The sequence below is a fragment of the Grampus griseus genome, assembly GCF_964374135.1.
Source record: "Grampus griseus genome assembly, chromosome: 2".
Classification (NCBI taxonomy): Eukaryota; Metazoa; Chordata; class Mammalia; order Artiodactyla; family Delphinidae; genus Grampus; species Grampus griseus.
In genome coordinates, this window is record NC_139018.1 from 43,633,539 (window position 1) to 43,642,285 (window position 8,747).

An 8,747-nucleotide genomic window follows, 5' to 3' on the forward strand; every position below is an offset into this window, starting at 1 on the left:
ATAGGTATTATTATTGATATGATACATATTATTATACGTATTCTAGGTTAAATTCGATTGTTGCTTCTTTCAGGACTATTGCATTTTTCCCCTTTTTTGCAAATTATTTTATTTTATCTAGATCCCTACAATAGCAGATCAGAAAGAAGGATGGCAGAGAAGTCTTAGAAATTGCTCTAGCCCAAGAATTTGTACTGATCAAGTCTGGACTTCTCCATCATAAGCTGAGAGATAGGGTGGTGAGGACTGTGATGTGGAGAGCAGGGTTTGAAATCTCTCTCTCTCTCTCTCTCTCTCTCACACACACACACACACACACACACACACACACACACACAGATTTACTGAGGTAAAACTGACAAATAAAATTGTGTATATTTAAGTTGTACAACTTGACGTTTTGATATACATATACATTGTGAAATGAACAGTGTAAGCAAGATATTTAACATCTCCATCCCCTCATATAGTTACTATTTTCTTTGCGTTCTTTTGTGTGTGTGTGTGTGTGTGTGTGTGTGTGTGTGGTGAGCACTTAAGATCTACCCTCTTAGCAAACTTCAAGTCTACAATACAGTATTGTTAACTACAGTCACTTTGCTGTATGTTATTTCTCCAGAACTCATTCATCTTGCACAGCTGAAACTTTGTACCCCTTGACCAATATCTTCTCATTCCCCACCTCCACCCCCAGCCTCTGGCAACCACCATTCTTCTCTCTGCTTTTATGAGTTTTGACTACTTTAGTTTCCACATATAAGTGAGATCATGCAGTATTTGTCTCGCTATGTCATTCCCACGTACAGGACTCCTCTGGTTGTAGAATGTTATCATCCAGGCCCTGGTGGCCTGACTTTGGTAGGCACATTTGACTCAAAGTTGACAGGATAGGGTCAAGGTCCAAAAGGATCAGAGAATGGGTTCCTCAGACCAGACGGCAGCCACTACTTGTATATTCTTATATCAGCATTTGGGTTCTGCAGGACTTCCCTGGTGGTCCAGTGCGTACGACTCCATGCTCCCAATGCAGGGGGCTGGGGTTCAATCCTTGGTCGGCGAACTAGGTGCCACATGCATGCCACAACGAAGATCCCATGTGCTGCAACTAAGACCCAGTGCAGCCAAAATAAATAAATAAAAATATTTTTAAAAAATATTTCGTTTCTACCCTTGTATTCCCAGAACCCAGAGAGCTGGACAGGTTGATGGCACAAGGGCCACCTCCAAGGTCTGCCTTTGGTGCCCCTGTGTGAAATAGGCTCCGAATACTTTAGCATTAAATAATAGCAGTAGTAGTAGTAGTAGCAGTAAATTTAAGTACATCATGTCACAGCATGGGCTATTTAAGAATCACAAGTATATGAAGTAACTTTTATTATTCCTATTTTCCAGATGAGAAAATTGAGGGGAATTCCCTCAATTCCCAGGGGGAATTTAGGCACTGGGGTGGCCCATCAGAACTGGGGCGAAGTAGCTGGACCTTTACATGCCCACAAGAACTAGGCTTTGAATACAGACTGTGCGGGAAAGGGGTGTAACACTGGGCAAAGCAGCTCTTTTTGGTTGAGGTACTTCCTGAAGGGGACTGACAGCTGAGGACAGTCTGCCAGCAGCACTCCCAGGCCTGGGAGAGAGTGAGGTCTTCATTCCTGAAGGGGGACAGGATTATTTCAGAGGGATTTTTGTTTTTGCTACCTCCCCCCAACACACACACATAAAATCCACGGCACTCACCAATGCCTTTTAGATTTTTTTTTTAAGAGAAGGAACAGAGAGATGCTACAAAAGACTGATTATGAACTGAAAAGAGAGAATTAGACTGCTGAAAAGATCCAGCCACATTTGCATTACTTGTATTGCCCAGTTTTTTTGTTTGTTTTTGGCCATGCCCCACGGCTTGCAGGATCTCAGTTCCCAGACCAGGAACTAAACCTGGGCCACAGCAGTGAAAGTCGGGGATCCTAACCATAGGCCACCAGGGAACTCCTTTATGGCCCAGTTTTAAACTGCTTACAAAGAGGACTTCTCCCTCGCTGCCTAATTAATCCTTCAAAATTTGCCTTCCATAACTCTGACTCACCATACATCTGAATGCTTATTTGTTTCCAAGCTTCCCATTCAAATTTGGGGACTGCTGTCTGCTCCAAGAATACAGATAACTCCAGAGCCAGCAGGCTTTCAATTAGCACTTTGTTTTCCCTTCCCTAGACTTCTGCTGTCTTAGACCTCACAGGCTATTTGATGCTAAAGGAGTGGAGGTTTTCTTCCACAGTGTCAGGTGCAGTGTCTGGCACATAGTAGGTGCTCAATAAAGATAGATCAGATGACTAAAGGGTATGTTCTAGTTGGAAACTTAAAACATTCCTTCTAATGCTAGCAGCATCTCACCACTCCCTCCATGTTTGTGCCACATGGTCTCCCACTGGCTACACAAGGCATAGATCCATTTTCCAGGAGCTATGCTCTCAGACTTGGGACCAAAAGGATAAGATTACCTCCCAGGCAGCCCTCTACCCAGGTATACAAATACATAAACTAGTAGTTATTTTAGTTAAACCCCTGAGATTTGAAACAAACAAACAAAGGCTCACACATAGTAAAGTAATCATTCAAAAGAGAATTCAGTAATTTGCAATTCAGTCAAAAAAATGGTTGACTCACACACACACAAGTCAACCACTTTTCCTTGGTAAAGGCAAACTAAATTTAGTCCCAAAAGTTACCTGTTTTCAAAGTAGATGTAATGGTTTTTGCTGACATTGCACTTGGAAAAAATTATATCCTTATAATATTTTTTAAAAATTTTGTAAAAACAAAATCATTCTGGATTAAGACTCAGAAGCTTCTATTTCGATCCACAAAATCTCTGCTGATATTCTTTCCCCTTCTTTTGTCTGTTTAAATAAGCAGACTCTTGGCCTTAGCTGGATCCCCTTTGCCTCTGTCTGTTTTTCTATGTATAAAAATGACCCTGTTTCCTGGCCTTGATTCTCCTTGCTGTCAGTAGGCTGCTTTTACTGAAAAGGTGTGTTCATGTTCTTGGCTTTACCAGTAAATTGATTTTATAGCTGAATTGGCAAGGCTCTGTGGGTGGGGAAGCCAGAAGTGGCATATCAGGTGGTCAAGGAATGTGAAAATTTAGGTTACAGATTAGAAAAACTTCAAAATGTACACTGCACATTTTAAAAGCACTGCTGGTTGTAAAGCACTGAAGTTATTCCTAACTGAGTGTATGTATAAATAACATTAAAAGAAAATAAGTGTCCAACCACATTAGGTTTGGATAAAATATATAAATTAGACATCTCAATTTCCATAAAATTTTCTTGTTCAGATTCCTGGGTCTAATTTACAATTTAGGATTGATTGTATTTGGATTTATGCGTCTGAGCAATTAAATGTTTGACATGATAAAAAGAAAAATCTCCTTTATATTCACAACAAATACAGGAGGCCTTTGCTTCTTTTTGAAAAATGCAGGAAAATAATACAGAAAGAAAAATATTTAGGAACTCACTGATTCTCCAGAGATTTTGCCTTGTTAACATCTCTGGCACCATAAAAAGTAATATAGCAACCATCTCTGCATATCATAAAGAGCTTCAGGTAGGTCCGTGAGCCCCCAGAGAGCCATTTACCTGGCTTTGTCTTTTTAGTGCCTTGCACGATGCCTGGCCCAGAGCAGGTTCTCAGTAATTGTTTAATGGCTAACTGAACAGAGCTATTGCCTCATGGCAAAAAATAACCACTTATGATATAAAGGTTAAGAACATTAGCAGAGGATGTATACTTTCACGAAAATGTAGGGAAGGAGGGAGAAAGGAAAGGAGGGAAATTCATAGAGATTGTGTGCCAGTTAACACCTTTGATAACTCTGATGATTTTAAGCCTGAAAACTTTCTGTTGTGCACCTTAAAAAGCATTCCGCATCAATTAATGCATTTATGTAATAAGCACTTATGTTATGCTTAATATGCTCTAGGTACTATTCTAGGTAGTGAATAAATACAGCCATGAACAAATTCCCTACTGTTACGGAATTACACTCTAGCGGAACCCACACCACTATCTTAAAAGGCAAGTGTTTATAACCCCATTTTTATGAGTAGAGATAGTATGATTGACCTTCCTGACCTGTCCAGTGTTTGAAGAGGCATGGATTTTGCATATTACCATCCTACTCTATTTGAAGGCAAATACAGACCAACGTATTTAACACTGTATCACCAGCAGCTGATATTGTAATTAAAACAAGTTTTTACCACCAGGAAAGGGGTCTATGTATATGTATAAATGTATATACATTTGTACATATACACACACATTACATACACACACATACACACACATATATATACATATATACACAAAAATAATTTCCTAATGTTTGCGTTTTTGTAGGCTTAGCACTATATAGAGAATACTAATATGACCTGATTTTTTAGTGTTTTTAAGTATTTCTACATATTTTAATTAGACTTCAAACTTGATTAATAATCAGAATAGGTTTTTTTTTTTATGAACTCCTTTCCCTTAGAAAAGAAATTTGACTGAGTAAAAGTTTACTGGAAATATGGCAAGAGTTACATGCTGGAGCATAATATTTAGAAAATTTTAAACATAAATGAATTATATAAATAAGCGGATTCAGTTCAACTTTCATAGGGCAATATATTTTAAAAGTTCATTTTTAAAGAAGAAATCAATTTCAGTCCCCTTAAATATATTATATACCTAATTATTAGAAACCAATTAGATGTTAAAACTACTTAATCCTAAATCCTTTCATGGATTTTACAAATTAGACCTATTAAACATTTTAAGAGAGCGTTTAAATTTTATGCTGAATCAAACAGCTGAATTTAAATAATTTAGTAGGAGTCATTAAAGTTTTAATTTTACACAACAGAATTAAACATATTGGACTCTATCCTCTTTGGGTTTCAACAAGCACGGAGTGTGATGGGAAGAAAACCAGATCTAGGAGACTCAGACCTGGGTTGAGGTCTTATCACTGCTTTGTGACCTTAGAGGCGTCATTTTTGAGTATTAATCTTTCCACCTCAAAAGATCTTTCTAAAGATTGAGTAAAAGTAGGTGAAACTGCTTTGAAAACTGTAAGAAGGCAAGCTCACTGCATGCTATTTATTATCATTACTCTACTGCCTTCCTGGCAATGAAGAAAGAACATTAATCATACGTCTCTCCACCCCAAGCTGAGGGGATCACATCCCAATAATGGCAAGCATCCCACAATCAAGCCAGAATACAGTGATCCTCTACTCAGTAGGCTGGGCAAAGATGTCCAGGCGTTCTTCTGTATCTGTAGTCAGGTGCAAAATTGGACTCCCTAGTATGAGAACCACAATTCTGTAGCTCATATTCTATATCAAACCATCTCCTGATTTTATGCATTAATGGCAACCCTAGTCAAGCCATGTGGTTTAAGGTTTCTTTATAAATTCGGATAACGGCTGTGATAAATTTATCCTGAATTATTTCTCTATTAATTCCTTTTTGAACGCAACATTGGGGTGTTAGAATATAGGGTTGTCCTTACCCTTCCCTATCTTGTTTTCTTTCAAAAGGAAAACCAAAACTGTCTTCACTTGCTTAACAATCTCTATTAAAACTTTGTGCCTATATTAGCACCTATTTTTTCTTTCTTCCTATGCTTTGCTGATTACATTTCAAAAACCCAACCCTTTCTAAAAGTCATTCCTTTGTTGCTGTTGGCAATTGCACCGTATTTATCTACCCCATTTTTCCCCCAATAAACATTTGTGTCTTATTATGCTCATAGAAAAACACTAGGTATTTGGGATATGCAAGACACAGCCCCCTACTTTCAAACTTACCTCTACTTTCCACTAATTTTCTTTCCTATAATCATTTGTCTGTGCCTCCAAACTTGTCTACTAAGGTGTCTAATGTCCTTGTAACAGAAATCTTTCCTCTTTGAAAGAGTAACCTCCTCTGTATTCTACATATTTACTTCTTATGCATCTCCATACTGCTACTAAAAACAATTTCCTAGAAATTGGAGTTTTAATACTGGTTATATGATTAAGGATTTGTGTGTGTGTCTGTGTGTATTTGTACACACAGTTTTTCTCTTCACTTGCTACAGTCTGGGCTATTCTCATAAGATCTAATATTTAGATGACTTTTACCATTTAAATGGTGCTATAAAATCCAGTACCGAAATACAAAATTACTATATAGTACTATGGTATATATATTAACAATAGCTATCCTTTATTATTTACTATATACTAGGCTACTAGGTACTGTTAAGGTGAATTTACATACATTATTTCATTTATTCTTCGCACTAAGCTTATCAAGTATTTATCACTAAAGGTTTACAGAGGTTAAGAAACTTGCTCAGTATCATCTGATGGAAATAAACACCCTGAATGCTCATTATCAGTTCCAAATATGAAGAAAATAATTATTCTCACAATAACTCAAACACAATGCTCATATCCATATTGGTGTACTTCATTTCATATTATCATAAGCTATCAAGTAGACTTGGCCAAAGACAAGATTGAAATCAATTTACATTTACCTAGTTAAGTCAATACTTGGTGGACTTACAAATTTTATTTTATTAGCATTCACAATAAAATCAAATATAATGCTAGCTGACTGTTGAGTCACTGTTTACAGCCATGATTGTAGGGAGGGAGGTAGCAAAGTTTAAGGCAGCAGGTTTAGCTTTAAGGCAGCAACTTCAGCTCCCTTAAAATGATCAATAAACATGTACAATCACAGGATATCTGGCCCTACAGATGTTAGTGATCACCTATGTTAGGGCATTGAACCCTGAGCAGTTCACAAACATACATAAAATTTAGCAATTACTTTATATCTTGTATCAGCTTCATACAATTGTGGATTTTAAAGCAGCACAGTTCCTTAAAATTGCCAATATTGTTTCCTACAGAACTAGTGCATGCCTAAAAACACACGTATTTTTACAAATTTTTACTACTGGTTTTAACTAAAAAATTGAAGATATTTTCCTTTGGAAAATATTTAAATCTTAGGAAATAAAGCTGCTTAAGAACTCCTATCTAAGGGGCAAAAAATTTTTTTCAGTTCGTGCAACCTGCTGACTTTTTTTAAAAGGGTGAATTTCTTTGGCATGAAAGGAAAACACAGGAGACATACAAATCTTTGCAGTTATAAATGAACAAATGAGGGTGCACGCATCCTGGAACACAGATCTCGCTAAATAAGAATATGTTTACTAAAAAAAAAACAAAAAAACAAACCAAAAAAAAAAAAACAAAAAAGAAAACCTCAGTCAAGGGAGCCAGAAAAGGCTGTTTTTAAGAAATTTCAAATAGATTCACTGTGTAACAAATTCAGTCACAAATGTCTTTATACAATTTCTTTAAAAGCCATGTCCTTTCTCTAGCATATGGTAAATTATTTTATTTACAAAAACATACATACAGATTCTCAGGAAATTGAGGTATTAAAAAATTGAGATATATTCATACAGCAAAGAGGTAGTCATAAAAATCCATCATCAACTAAAAATAAGCTTATTTCTTAGCATTATAAAAACCTTACATTTTTAACCCCTGCATTGTTTACATTTTTCTAAGTAGTAGAAGGTAGATTTCGGCACTTTGGTGATCTTTATTATTCCTAGGTCTTTTTCACATGAAGATTAAACACTGATTCGTATCAATAGAACGTGTGCCTTGAGCTCTTTCCCCAGCAGTGTTAACAGGCTATACCAAGTCTGGCACTCCCTTTTGCCAGGTGTTTCCCATCTCCACGCCTGCTCTTTTGATGAATTACACTTATGAGATGTCCAGCTAGAATCAAGATTGACACATCGTGGCCAGAGAACACAGGAAAATAAATCTGGTTCTCTCAGAAACAAAAACACTTGCCCTTGTATCAACATACATAATCTTCTAGAATTTAGGAACAAAAAAAAGTGTAAACATGATACACCTCCATGTTTCAGTTTGACCACTCATAAAACGAGAAATGACCAATCTCATTTACAGGTAAAATTATTTCAAATTCATCTAAAATGAGAAGTTATTAGGCTTAATGATGTAAAATATTTTAATGCTAAAAAGACAGGAGTCTCATCAGAAACCAATTTTTCGCACTTGAATCTCGGAACCTCTGCAACCCAGAGAACTACCAAATTACAAAAACTGCAAGGGCTGCTTTTCTCAGAATGGCTAATTCACGGCAAAAGCAGGGAGAGGGGTGGTGACAAATACTGTTTTAATGAAATAGGTTTTCGTCATAAATACTGTAGGTATACTCTTTTGTATAGAGTATATTGCTCAGAGGTAATTTTTAATCATGATCCTATTTCATTCTTCAATGAATTAGATAGTTTTTAAAAAATCCTTTTCAAAAGCTGTTTTCCTCAGTTATTGCTGTCTAAATATTATCTAAAGCTATTCTATCCAGTGCAGGAGCCACTAAACCACATGTGGCTGTGTAAATTTCAATTAATTAAAATTAAAAATTCAGTTCTTCAATCATACTAGCCTTTCTTCAGGGGTTCAGTAGCTACGTGACTAGTGACTATCATATTGGAGAGCACAAATTAACATTTCTATCCAAAAAAAGTGCTATGGGACGGCTCTGAATCTGAAGAAAGTGCATTGTGCTATCTGCTCATGAAATTTTTCAAACTCATTTTTTAAAAGTTGCTTAAAAGTATCACTACATCTCTAGGCTACAGGTTATTATTGATC